The following is a 14,391-nucleotide window of genomic DNA, read 5'->3' on the forward strand; positions in this document are numbered from 1 at the left end:
ATAACAGTAATGAAGCAAAGCCTCTCACCTTCCTTAATAACTTTACACAGTTGTACTTGTCTTCTGCTGAAGGATGAAAACTGGACCTAGTACACCGACACTGCTTTGTAAGTGCTGAATAGAGAGACAGAGCTTATGTTCTTAGCATTTTCACTTAATTACTACTGGGTAGATGTGTACATCATACAGTATTCACAGTATTGCAGAACATGGACTGTATTTCAGCATGATGTTTCCTTAGCTATCACAAAAACTCATCACAACTGAAACTGCACCAGTTCTGGAGCATTGCTTTTGGGGGATGATTCTGATGCTGTTATCTTGCAAGTAATAGCTAAAGTCTAGCCAACTGCAGTAGGAACAGATTTTCAGAAGAAAGTTAACCACTACCAGGAACTCACTTGTTTCATACAGTTATGACTTATTTCATTTGTGTACAGAAAATAATGTATTCATAATAGATATTGAGCAAGGATTTTTTTTTTCTTCAATATTAAACTTCCAACATTGCATTGCATGGCGGGGGTGATATAGCACAAACCCTATTTAAGAACAGTGGTGTTAAGATAATTTCTCATCAGCACAAATGGAGGCTGTCTATGTTCATCAGAATGGACGAAGTTACTGGTCAGTACATACGTGTGAAGGATGGTCATATTTCTCCAGATAAATAAAAAAGAGAATTTATCTTCGTGGAGTTGATAGTATCACTGATGCAAAGTGAAAGTAATTCTAAGATTAAAGTTTTTTCTTTACAATCACATGCTTATATTAGGGGCAGAAAGCATCATGTTTTCCATATTGAATGAGAGGCAGAACTATGCTGTCAAGCTCAAGCTGTAATATAAGAACTGTAATGAGCCCAAAAGAAGTTGGGAGAGTATTAGCTTACATAAGTGACCAGAATCGGAAACTGATATGGAACAAACAGTATTTGTGTCCTCTACCTGTTTCACATCTAGCAGCAAATCTCTTCACTCTCATAGCAATGGCCATTTTGAATAGACTTGAAAGACCTTTCATCACTTTTTATCAGTGTGTGACCACTACTCTGCTGCTCTTGTCATCAAAGGCTAGATTTTTCCATTGCTTCTCTTCAGACGTATTGGAATGCCATTCTTTCTTTGGCTGAACTAATCACTCCTTTGAAAGGCTTGACCAGCTAGATGGGAGGAAATAAAGAGAAATAAATATCATGCACCTGATCATGCTGTATGCTGGATAAACACACTGAAGACAGGAAAATCCATGATTTTGGCTTCTGAAAATATGTATTTAACAGAGGAGGATTTTAAGTCCTTCTTTTAAGCTTCTTTCACAGAATGAGTTAGTCTTCATTCTTCAGTCCCTTCCAGGGAAGGTTTGCCATTGCTGTTATTGTTTTGTTTGTTTGTTTGTTTGTTTGTTTGTTTAGTATAACCCAAAAGTCCTTCTCCACAGAGTCAAGCTTTAAGCACTTTATGCTCTTTAGATCCTTCTGTTAGAAAAATAGTTTCTAAACAACACAAAACATGATTTTTTTTTACTAATATCCAACCTAAACCTTCCCTGGCACAACTTGAGGCAAGAGGAGTTTGAGTTTGGCAAAGAATAACTCTGCTTTTGAAATGTTTCACTTTTGTTATTGAGGAATATATTTATATTTTAAATCTTGTTTGTGTCCTTTATGCTTGTATATGTTTTGTTGTTGTTGTTGTTTTGTTTTTGTTTTTTTGTCTTGTTTGTTTGTTTTTTGTTACACTACCTTTGGCTTCCTGAAGGGGGTGGGGGTAGGGAAGGGGGAAGGTATTTCAGTCCAGGATAGAGAATTGAATCAGCACTGTATTTATTTCAAAGAGATCACTTTTTGGGTCTATTGCTTTGTAAGTAAGGCATTTAAAGTCTTTAAGCCGAATAGACACATAGTACTTCCTTTAGACTGAATAACTGCTACTATATTAAAATCATTTGGGAGAAAAACTTGATCCATATTTGCCCATATCTAACAGTTATTGATAGATTGAAATGACTCGCCATTGAAGAAAACCTTGGGAAAGATTCACCCTTGGCATGAGTGGGCACATCTCTATTAGTGTTAAAATATTGGCAGTGTTTGTTTGTTTTTAATGGTCTTTTTTTTTTTTTTTTTTTTTTCTTTTTCTGCTATGATATGTATGAGCCAGTGGTTAAAATGATTATGCCTGTGGGTACACAATAAAGAGAAGTTCTGTGATAACCAGTAGCTGTGCCAACATGATTGTATACCGTTGACTTCCATATGCATGGTACCGCATATCTCAGCATCACCTTTTCAGTGATATGCTGATTACCTTTGTCCAATCATGTAGGGAATCTTGTAATCATATTTCACTTCAGCTGAGAGAAAAAGAGCTAGAATGCAGGGTGGTTCTTCATTTATACCATAAGAGTTCTGAAAATTATTTCAGCCCTTCTAACTCAAAGCACAAAGTGCATTGCTCTTTTTCTTCTTTTTTGGACTGAAGAAGAAAATCAAAGGAAAATATCAGGAAGAATGTTTGTTTGGGTTTCACCAAAAGTTTGTGCTCTGCTGTGCTCTGAGTAAGTAGACTCAATATAAAAGTTGATGTATGAACTGAATTTTACCGTTATCTAGATGGAGTTGTTTCCCAAAGCTAAAGCAAAAGATTATCTGTCAGATAGTTACAGCTCCAAACCACTTAAATTATCTTATATGAGAGAGGGCTTAAAATCAGACTATAATTTGGAATGTGCATTATCCCCAAACCCCCAATGCCTAAGAAAACTTACGTTTCTTTTTTGCTAGCTGGTGGAGACATAGCTATTATTTTGCTGATCACATCCACTGGGATCTGACAATGTCCATCTTGCTATTTTACTCCTAAAAACTGTATCTCCTGTGCATGCCCCTTGACCTTACTTTGGTTTATGGCAAAACTGGCTTTCAAAAGGATTTGGATTATAGAATCCACTTGGTCCAATAACCTGTCAAAGTAGAGTGAGAATCATAGATCCAACTCAGAGCTAGATTGGAGTGCTCAGGGCCTTGTCCAGCTGAACTTTGAATATTTCCAAGCATGAAGCTCCACAGCTTTCTAGATTACCTGTTTCAGTGCTGAAACATTCTCAGAGAAGATTTTTTTTTTCTTCATATCCAAGTCAAATTTCACTTTTTGCCATCTATGACTACTGTTTCTCATCTGCTGTGTGCCTTTGAGGAGAGACTGTCCTCCTCTTCCCTATAATCTGCCAGAAGTCAGTGACAGACAGCTGTCAGATCTCATCCCCCTCCCCAATCCTTCTATACTGCAAACCAAACTCCCTCAGCTGGGGGTTTAATATCCAAAGATACTGGAGCATTAATCTTCTTGATTCTTCCACAAAACCAATCAGTCACTTGTTCTCCCCAGCCTAGGACTACAGTTCCTACAGCTCATTTTTCCTTTCTGACAAAGAAGTTGTTGCTGCTCTGGAAAGCTCAGTTCTTTCTGTGAAGCCCCTCTCAGGTACCCTAAGAATCCCCCAGCATTAATCTCAACTCAGCTCTGATCCCTAGGATTTCCCCCCCTCTTACAGGATCTTTCCTCCAAACAAGATCATCTTGTTCTTTATGAGAGCCCTTCGTCTTTTGGGGAAATATTTTTGGTGACACCTCTTCATTCTGGAAGTCATGCTCCTGGTTTTCCCAATCTAAATAGTTTGTTGCTCTAATTTGTTGTTTTATCTCATGTTTCTGTATTAACTGGAGGATTCAGGATGGGCCACTATTTTTAGTCCATGTTCTATCTAAATTTATGAACATTCCTTACTGATTTCAGCTAGAAATCCTGTGCTTGAACTTTTGAGCTCAAGCACACAATAAATAAATTGTCTGCTACCTCTTAGCATTTTAGCATTCACAATTTCAGCTATTTTTTTTCCACGTGTGACAACTGGGAAACCCAAAACTAGACAGAATAGTCCTGATAAGGCTGAACAGATGGAAGAGTCAGTTTCTTTGACCTGTTTTCTACTTTCTTGGTTATTATGTAGTTAACCTTCACTGCAAGGATGCACTAATGGAACATCTTCAGCTTTTGTCCACCAGTATCTTTTAAAAGCTACTTGTTACTGCTCTACAGAGTTACTCTATTATAGTCGCAGGGCTTTTCACTTGTCTTAGGCATGAAGTTATGGAATGACTCTTGGCCAGGTTTTCCCAGAAGCCTTTTATTAAATACTTGTAGAAAAAAAATAGTTTAGAAAAGTCATCTGGAGGTCATCTTGACCAACTCTCTGTTTCAAGCAGGGCTATCTTCAAAGCTAGATCAGGGTGTAGTCTAGTTGAATTTTGAGTATCTCAAAACTAATAAGATAAAACTCAAATCAAATGTCTATGACATTATAATAGCTTAATTACTTCAAGGAGGGAAGAAGGTCAATTTATAGGCCAGCTGGTCTCATCCTGATCAGGAAAATCTATTTAAAATTGAGCCAATTACATGTTGGAAACAAAGAAGGTGTACTTGCACAGTAGCTCTGCAAGGATGTTAACTCTTCTGATTGACACCTTCCAAGACTACTGAAAAGCTGGTTTGGATTGTCTCTCAGTGTACCAAGAAAAAAAAAAAAAAAGTAGTATGTTTTCTAATTTTTAGCCTTATTTCTAGTGAAGTTTGCTTTATTAAAATTAGATACAATCAGATATAATCTCTGGGGTGAAGAAAGGAAACAGATTTGTGAAGCATCATCTGCTGGGCTTTGTCACCCCAGGAGGGAAGTAGGAAGAATGCGTGGTAAGAGATTTGTCTTGTATGTTATTATTCATCAAAAGTGTTCAAGTATTAGTGCTATGTTAATGAAGTATTCTTGAATAGTCTGACAGATCTCATGATAAACTCCTTAAAAAAAAAAAAACAACAATAAAACTGGGAGGGTGTCAATTGGCTAATTAGCTAATAATCAATATTCATCAGCAGTAGCTGTGACAAGATGGCAGACAGATACTAGGCTTTGTTCAAGGCCTGGGTGCTTTGTTGGCTCAAGTCTAGGGGAAGATATTGTTAAAACCATTATAACAGTGTTGTGAGACAAGAGTTAGTGGAAAGCAACAGCATCCTGATAGTGACGTTAATCTAAAACGAGTACTCAAAAATATTTTCTCCTACATAAAGTATTATGAAAGAGTTGGTTCTCACAATTAGTAACTTTTCCTAAAGCGAGGATTAGAAAGGGCAGATATGAAATGCCCTGGATGGAACCTGTAATTCCGAAGTCTCCAAGAAGGTAAGGATATCAGCTTATGGTAATTTAAGCATTTAGTTATAACTTCAGGGATAAAAACTGATCAGAACATTCCTGTAAATCTCAGAGGCAGACACAGCGGGACTTACCTCACTTACCTGTAGGTATCTACAGCAAAAATACAGACATTTATATCTGAGCATGCTATCTCAACTCCCATGATATCCAGAAACAAAAAGCATGAGTTATCTGGTCTAGTGGAGGTGTCTGTATTATGATGGAAATGGGATGTATTGTACAAGCATCTGGTACTTTTCATTGACTCTGAAAGCCTAGGCAGCCACATCAAATGCCTGAAGCTAAGACAGTTGAATCTCACCACGACTAGCTGTGCCACAAACAATATTAATAATAAAGTGAACTTGTTTGGTGAGTCTATTTGTATTGTATCTCAAACAACATTAATTATGGTTTGTTTAGCAATATACAGCTGTCTAATTTCAGCTTATTCCAACCATAATTACAAGGTATGTAAAGGAGAACACAAATTGTCTGTTTTCACTCAATACCAATCCATTTTCTTTAAAAATGAAGGGTACTGTGTGACTTTCTATGGTGCTCCATTGCTTTGGGTAGCCAAGAACTACGCAGTTTCATGGAGAGGATATTTCTTCTGAAAACTAAGATCGAGTCCTAATCCTGGTTTGGACAGCTAATTATGAGATTTCTTGGAGCAGTAAATTCCCCAAAGGTCACAGAACTTCCTCCTACACAAGCTGGGTGTGCTGTGGGGTTCTGGGCTTGCGTTAAATAAAGAGGCAAGTTTGAGAAGACCAGGTGTCCTGGATTGTCAGGGTTGTGCCGGAAGTAGTTTCCTCTGATGTTATCAGAGAATGCTGTTAAAGTTGCCTCCTGCAAGCTTCTGCCCCTGATGCAACGTCTCCTGGAGCTGTACTGTGCTGCAAAGCACCTCTGTGATTCTTCTCTTTCATCAGCATTTTGTGTTAGGCCTTGCTTGCGCTCGTTGACTCCAGCCCAGAAATAATACCTGCTTTCGCAGCACCTCCCAGCTGCCAGCAGCTGAGATAGCTTCAGGCTGGGCTTGCAAATAGTGTGCAGCAAGGAGAAGCAATAGCTCCTGACAGCGCAGCCTGCTGGAGTTTTCTGACTGCAGGGCTGATGAAAGGCTCAGGCCTTAGGTTTAGCACACTTGTAGAAAATAAGCATTGGGGAAAAATAAAGTAAAAACAAAGAAATGGAAATAGAGAAGAAGCAAACAGTAGACACAACTTATTGCATATTAAAGCAGGTTAGCGTTCCAGGCTTGTACTGCTGGGAGAGTTTGACAGGTTTACACTGAAAGATACCACTTAGAAGTGTTAACTTCTTTTAGCTTAGCATTATGGAGCTTTTTCTCTGGAGAGTATAAAGCTGGCTATAGCTTTCATAATTCATTCTTAAAATGTGAGGTTAATGTGTAGCTACATTAGATATTAAGGGAAACAGATGGAGTGAAGAACACAGTGAATCACAAGGAATCTGTTCAAGATTTTTTCTCACTAAGATAATTTTTTCCTTAGTGAGTCTGCCTTAAATATCAGAACTCCATTCACCATATAAATGCCAGTTCCACTGTGCCTTGTTTGGTATTTGAATATTCAAGCTAGACATTGATTTTGTTCAAGTTGGGGCTAAACTGAAAAGAAGCAAAATCATTCTAATTGAATTTAGTTATATCTTTGTTCTAAGTCTCTTTCGAATATCTAATACTTTGATTTCTCTGGTGATCATCTGTAATACTATGCTTTACAGTGACCATGACATGCAGGTCTGCTTATTTTAGTCATGTGAAGGAACTCACATTTCCTAACACAAACCATGCCCCATATCAAAACTTACTGTAATTCCAGACTACTCATCATCTTCCTAGCCAACTGTCCCAAGGCAGAGGTAGGCTGTGTGGCTTCATAAATAGGTTTGTTGGAAACATCAAGTGAGGTGAAATGGCATGGTTCCCGCATTCAGAAAGACTAGCCAGGATTTTTATTTCTCTTCAATCAGATAGGATGGAAGAAGAATGCCACTGATGACCTCAGCTGCAGTTAGAGGCTCATAGCCTTCCAGAGTTGAGTAAATAATAAATGGTCTTAGTGATGGATGTCTTTGAAATACTCTAATAATTTTAATATAATGGACTGGATAGTATAGATTCATGCCCTCTGATAGTTTAGGCCAAATGATCTAGCGTTTTCTTTTGCATCCAAGTGCATAGAAAATTAGGGCTTATGAAACTGGTGGTTATCACATGGAGGAAATGACCAATGGAAGTATTTCCACCTCTTGATATTTTCAAAACTGAATAGCTTTCAGGAAGTGAAAACTTTATCTGAATACATCTCACAGTGCTTTGTGATGAGATGAACAGATGAAATTGAAATCTATGTGACTTCAAGAGATCAATTTTTTTATTATTATTTTGGTGTGTGTGTAGATTCCATCAAAAATATTTTGCTTGCATTTTCTGTTAAGAGTTTTGAGTGAAATGTTCCTAACCAGTATTTGAACTGATAAACAAACAAACAAAACACACAGTTTTTGTATCATTCTCCATTTTGAGAGAAATGTTTTGGCTTGATTTGTTGTCAGCTGTTTTTCATGTTCTTCTGCCCCCTTCATGGCTCATGTAGCAGTAATCTGTAATTTGGAACGAGATGATCAGAGCTTAGTATCTGCTTTGACTGAAATAATCCTCATGGCTGTGATGTGTGCTAAAGTGTCAGGTCTGAAGTCTTCTGTAGCATTTGACCTCACCTGCTGGGTAGGATATAAGGATATGTGCTACTTTGCATGGAGCTAAGAGCAAAGTATGCCCCTCTGTTCTGTTACTAGGATGGAAGGACTTTGCACCACACATTCTGCTAGAATGCAGTGTTCATCCTGACTTACTTCCACGCAGACTGGTGATAAGGAAGAGTGGACATTTTGGTGGGTCTATACTCCCACCCATTTTATATTTCACCTACTTTGTCCTTGGAGTGTGAGCTACAGTCAGCCAATTTTAGGCCAGGGAGGGAACATCTGAGACCTTTTTTTCTTTCTCTATAGCCAGGAAAGGGAACTTGGCTTCTGGTAAGAGGGGACAAAAATCTGTGTTGATGTCAAGATTCACAGCTCCACTAGCAGATAGATATAGATCATTCTGCAAAAGGTCCATTCTGGACTGACACTTGGTTTCTTCTGAGGCAGGAGAAGACAAAATTAACACATTTGCGAAGTCAAAAATGGAGTCATGTAACCATTCTGTGTGAGGCTGTGGGTTTGCAGTGTTGAGGGTCATGAACAGACTGGAGGAAGTGTAGGCAACCTCCTTTCCATTTTCCTAAGAGGGATGCTATCCTGTTGTTTTTCTGTGATAATGGTGGCACAGTGGGAAACCTCAAACTGCTGAACAAGGCAAATAATCCACTATAGTATACAGGCTGTCTATCTCTGGTTGTGCAGGGTGTTTGTTCTTTTAATCCATAGCCTGAATGGTCGATGCCTCAAAACGAGTTGGTATTTACATGGTCCTGCAGGTTTATGTGTCAAAGTTCAGGAACTGAAATATTTCAAGCAAACAACGAAGAATCAAAAATATTGTATCCTGTCCCTGCTGTTACTTCTCACAGAATACACAGCACTGTCATTCAATCAGCCCAAGCACGTGTCTTCTATTCCCTCTTGTGTGTGTTGATTTTCAGTGATGGTGTTTCTGGATGTCCCAGTACACCTCTGACACCCTGTATTTGTTGTTTCCTCCTTATGAAACCTGTAACCTTTCCTTAGCATTCATGTCAACCAGGTCCTCCATTCTTGCAACATCCTCTTGCTGCTGCCTGGATGTGCAGTACAAAGCTTACTGGTGATCTGTCCAGGGGACCAGGATTCTTCTTAGGCCGGAGGTGTCAGGGACACTGAGCTTATTTTATCCTGGCATCATTTCTGTCACGTTAGAGGAGTTGTTCCTTACCTACTTCCTCACCTGTAGGATGAGATGAGGGAGTCAAGGTGAGTTTCTTGCATTCCTTTGCAGGTGGGTGTTTGCGACATGTGGCTTTTGTACCCGGTGTCACCCTAGTAACAGCAAGTTGCTGTCTCTTGGCAACTGTCGGTGTTGCTAAGAGAAAAATTGGCAGTGTTTGACTCTGATGTCTTTGACATCATCCACTTACATTACATTGGGACAAGTTTGATGGAGACAAGAAGACCTGATGGCCAGTCTCATCTCCTTTAGCTCAGATGTGTGTTGGTTTAATAAATAGTTAATCATGTCTGTAAGACATGGAATAGTCTGAGAGTCAGAAAATATGATTCCTGTTAGTTGCCCTCCTTGGTCCTTTCAGTATGTACAGGTAACATTTCCTGCCCTCAGCTAAAAGAGCTGGAAAGCAACACACAGAGGGAAGAGAAGCCCCATACTTTCGCTTGTTGGATGACCATCACTGTCTAGGTGCTAAGTGTTATTGCAGGTGGTTGATGTGCTAGTTCCCCAATCCATTTCACAAGTGGCTTCACTGAGAAAGAAGAAGCTTTTGCCAAGCTGCCATCTCTAGCAGTGTTTTGTTCTGTAAATCTCCCTGTCTATAGGCCATTATGTGAAAGTCATAGCTGGAGTGAAGAGTGAGTGCAGGGGGAAGGGAAGGAACAACAGATCCAGTGAGGTATTATTCTAGCTCAGTGCTGTGGAATTCAGTGGATCTATACCAGTGCAACTCTCAAGCAACACAGAGATGAACTGATAAATCCCATTTTCTTGCATCTGCCCACTCTGAGCTGGGGCTGGAGCCATTACTATCTGCTGTTGCATGTCAGAGCATGTGCAGGATGAGTTGTGCTCTCTGCAGTGTAGAGCAGACAGATGGTGAAACCCACCCATTCCAAAGTGTGCCTACAGAGAGTAAGATTTTTGCACTGTTGTGGTGCTGGCAGATAACGACTGCAGCAATATTCTTACATTTCAGAGTGGTACAGTCTCAGAATGAAACAAGTGCTATTTTACTGGCATTCTTTTCTAGCACCTCTTTGCTCCACAGCTTCTTGTAGAGCTTTTGGCACAAACCAGTGTTGGAGACTGGGTACGGTACTGGCTGGACCAGCTCTGTGATTTGCTGTGAGAGCTGGATTATTGGCAAGAAACACAGACCTCAGCCACTGGTGTGCTTTTAAGACCAGAGAACCAGGGGAGAAATGTTCTTCACCCCTTCTAAACCCTCTGTGTTGGCACTGTGCAGGGAGAGTTTCTCTTGGCTAGGGAGGAAGAGGGATATATTCTCTACCCTAAATGAATAAAATTTCTTTAGCTGTACAAGTGGGGCTTGTGACAAGACAAGGAAGTGCCTGGCAGGCACTTGCAGAAGCCATCAGAAATCCAGGATATATTCAGAAATGCTCAGTTTTCCACCAGTTTACTGCAGCTGACAGCACATTTGTGACCTTGGTGACAACATCAGCCTCGCAAATGAAAAGGACATGCATCACTAAGAGGAGAATTAAATTTGCAACGAATGGCTTGCATTTCATTTTCTATTACTGTCATATTTATCTGTCCCAGCTAATCCTCGTGTCCCTAGAAGGCCTGCCCTAGTGTTCCACTTCCTGTAGTAGGAGTGATGCCTATACTCACAGTAGGGGTAGCTTTCTCTCTTTTGACAAACACTACCAGGTACATCCCAAGCTCCTCGTTATTTTGCCAGTGGTGAGGACTGTGCAACTTGCTGATGTGGAGACTTTTACCTCCTTAGACAATATCAGCTCTGACTTTTGACTGTAATCTGTAAAAGCAGCATCTATCAGTAAAAATGTTGCTCCCTGGTTAAGCAGATAGGGTTCTTGTGTCGGTGTGAGAAGAGGAAAAAGTAATCTGCTACATTGCAGCTGCCATTTCAGAGATTTTCATCTGTCTCTTTTCCTTATATAAGCCTAAGAGCAGACACAAGATATGGGGGCTATAGGTATATGAAATGGCTTCACACACCCATCTACACATCCCTTTCAGGCTAATTTGGGTTAGAAGAGGTAGGGAATCAAAGAACAAATCAATTTTTATTACTGTTCTATAAACTGTGGAGACTTGGCTTAATTACCAGTGCAATACTGACATCCTGGGTGAATCCAGGTATGATTACTTTTTTTTATTTTTTATTTTTATTTTTATTTTTATTCTGCTTGATTCATTTTGTTTATGTATAATGCCACTGTAGTTCATTTTTCTGAAAAGTGTGACCATTATTTTATAGTCCTCTGCTTAGAAATTCCTACCTGGAGGGCCATTTGTGATGAAGTTTTCCGTTAAGACCAAGGGGCAGTCACCTCTAAAGGAATAGGCTAGAAATCCAAGTCATCTAGAGATGTTTGCCTGAGTTACAGGGGCACATGATATGAGTCTGGGGGTAGAGGAATGATTTGCTGTCAATCTTGACTCCCTGGCTTCTGAAGCTGGGCCAAATCCACTTCCTAGAATTAAATCAGGGTGCTCAGGATCATGATGACAGCTGAAAATGACCAGGTGATCCAGTAACCTCTCCTGTCCTCCATCAGAGATGGGGGGAAAAGGGAGCAGAGCAACTGGGGAATTAAAAATGGAGGCTGTGACAGGTGCCACTCTCTGTGCCCAGCTATTGGAGGCTTACTCACAGAAGACAGAAAGGCAAGAGGTTGGCTCCCTTCCACCACAGCCTTGCTGACTTTGTAAGGTCACAGTGAGTCTGCCTTGATTCCCTGTCTGCTGCGCTCCCTGCTGCCCTGCCAGCACTAATGCACAGTGACTGTGGAGCTGGGGAGCTGTGCTTCAGTTTAGCACTGCAGACTGCAGCCAAATCTAGATGACTTTGCAGATGCTGGTGTTGCGGATGATGTGACCTGAGATGAGCCATGATGCAGCTCTCAGTGCAGGACTGGAGCAGTTTACAAAGTGGAACAAAGCAATGGATTCCTCTTCTCTTCTAAATGTAGTCCCTCAGAAAAGATTTCCCTTGCAAAAGCCTTGGGATTGATGTAGCTGGCAGCAGTGTGCATCTGTTTGTGTTTTAAAGTCAATCACAGTTTTCTTCCACCCTCTGTCAAAAAAGGGGGACTGAGAAGATTGGGAGTCATGAGGAAAATGTTACCTAGAGCTCTGTGGATAGGAGAGATTTTGTAACAGCAACTCACTTTTTGTACCCCTAAACAGATCTAATTCAGAGGAACCTTAGTACAGCAAAGTCCTTTTCTTGGCAGTGTCCAATACCATCTCCTCTGCAGAATTACGTGGTTCCAGGTACGTGCAGCCGAAATGACAGGGTTTCATCTGCCTCCCTCCCTTCCCTTCCACCAGCTGAGAAGCCAGTGAGTGCCTTTATAATGAAGGATTGGCTTAGATATGAGATTCTTGTGCCTTTCCCACGTGTAAGTACAGTCATGCCCAAAGCATATTAAGCCATGATCACTGAATAAAGCCAGGTCAGGTGGTGAGATGTCAGTCTTCTGGCTTATATGTAGCCCTGAATCCTTGAAGCCAGTCCCTTGAGTTGGTTAGCAACACTAAGGCTGTGCCACAAAAAGTAGGATAGCAAAGGTTTTGAGTTCTCTCCCATCTAAGTGACATGGCTCCTTAGGCTGGCTGGCATCCTTTGTTTCCTAGGTATGATAAAAATGAGGCCTCCAGTACCTAAAGGTACTACAAGAAAGTAGGAGAGGGACTCTTTATCAGGGAGTATAGTGAAAGAACAAAGGGTAGCATCTTTAAACTAAAAGAGGGTATATTTGTATTAGGTATTCAGAAGAAATTTTTTACTATGAGGGTGGTGAGGCACTGGAATAGGTTGCCTAGAGAAGCTGTAGATGCCCCATCCTTGGAAGTGTTCAAGACCAGGCTGGGTGAGGCTTTGAGCAACCTGGTCTTAGTGGAAGGTGTCCCTGCCCATGGCAGGGGGGGGGTGGCATTAAATTAACTTTAAGGTCTTTTCCAACCCAAACCATTCTGTGATTTAACACCCTCAGCAGTGCTGCTGCTGGGTGAAAAAAAAAAAAAAAAAAAAAAAGCTGGGGAGGCAGAACAGTAGTAGCTCAGCAACATGGCTCTTTTGCATTTATGATCTTGAATGGAAGGGGAACAGGAATGAGAATGAATTCTGGCTCTTTGTGTTAAAATATGTCTGTGTCTCCCCAGCACCGACTGCACTGATGCTGTAGGACTTGGAATGCCCTTGTCCTGACAAGCAGATCTTTCAAAGCAGGTCGAGCTGGCTGAATGCCTTGCTTTGCATGCAGCAGCCATGGAGAAAAGAGCCTGAGAAAAACAGTTGCTCCTGCTGCCAGCCCCATAAAGCAGCTGGCTTCTCAGATGTCAGTCAGATCTGAAACATCAAAGGGCATTTTCTTGAACTAGCTGACCTTTTATTACACATCTCTTTCTTCTAATACCCCGTAGATTAGCTTTGCCTTGTTTCTGCTTCTGTGTTCTTGACCTGTAACAACCCCCCCCACTTTGAACCTGTTCCATGTTAGCAGAGAGGAGGCATTCACAGCAACTGTGCTGCAGCAAGCAGCTCCCAGTGGGTGGCAGATGTTCCTCTCTGAGTTTTCTTTTGTGTGCGTATGTGTGTGTCGCTGGAAGTGCCTCCAAGCATGTAACCACCCCCACGCTCCTGTCTGATCCTGAGCTATAGGTGGGCATCACACCAGCAGACACTGAAGGTGTGTTTAGCCCCAGGTGAGCCAGGTGTCACTATGAATGCAAGAGTTTGTCATGCTTTCACATGTGGTAAGCTGCATCCCAAGAATACCAAGGACAAACAGTTCCAGTGGTTATCTGTCTCCCTTGAGCAAGTCTTGCTGAGACCCAGAGGAGTGCTGATGGAAACAGATGTGAAAGAGGTGTTTCTGGGGGAGTGTGTTGCCAGTAACTTCTGGAAGGTGGGTATGATTATGTGAAGAGCAGATGCAATGAAGAAAGACAGCACAAAAGACAGAACTTCCTTGCTTTTGAGCACCTCTTCTGTGCCCTAGGCGTTTGCTCTTGTGGTTATTGTTAAGCACAGCTCTGCTTTGCACACAGATTGCCTCTGACTCTGTTCTCAGGGCTCTCTGCAGCTTTCTGTTTCCTGGGCCTGCTCTTCTGGTCCTAGTCTTGTTCCATCCAACACCTCTCACATGCATTTCACTCTGTTATCA

The 14,391-nt window shown here is 41.0% G+C and overlaps 1 protein-coding gene across 3 annotated transcripts in view; it reads left to right on the plus strand.

Moving 5' to 3' along the window:
- The first annotated feature begins 3,945 nt into the window (after positions 1–3,945).
- Positions 3,946–14,391, plus strand: part of LOC137841420 (very long chain fatty acid elongase 4-like) — a 48,066-nt gene continuing 37,620 nt past the window's right edge. For 2 of the 3 annotated variants that reach the window (XM_068654296.1, XM_068654307.1), the window contains exon 1: positions 3,946–5,244. The gene's annotated coding sequence lies outside the window, so the exon portion shown is untranslated. Of the gene's footprint in view, positions 5,245–12,409; positions 12,497–14,391 lie in introns of all 3 variants that reach the window. The other variant, XM_068654285.1, reaches the window with a different exon arrangement.

Source organism: Anas acuta, chromosome 1 (genome assembly GCF_963932015.1).
Source record: "Anas acuta chromosome 1, bAnaAcu1.1, whole genome shotgun sequence".
Lineage (NCBI taxonomy): Eukaryota > Metazoa > Chordata > Aves > Anseriformes > Anatidae > Anas > Anas acuta.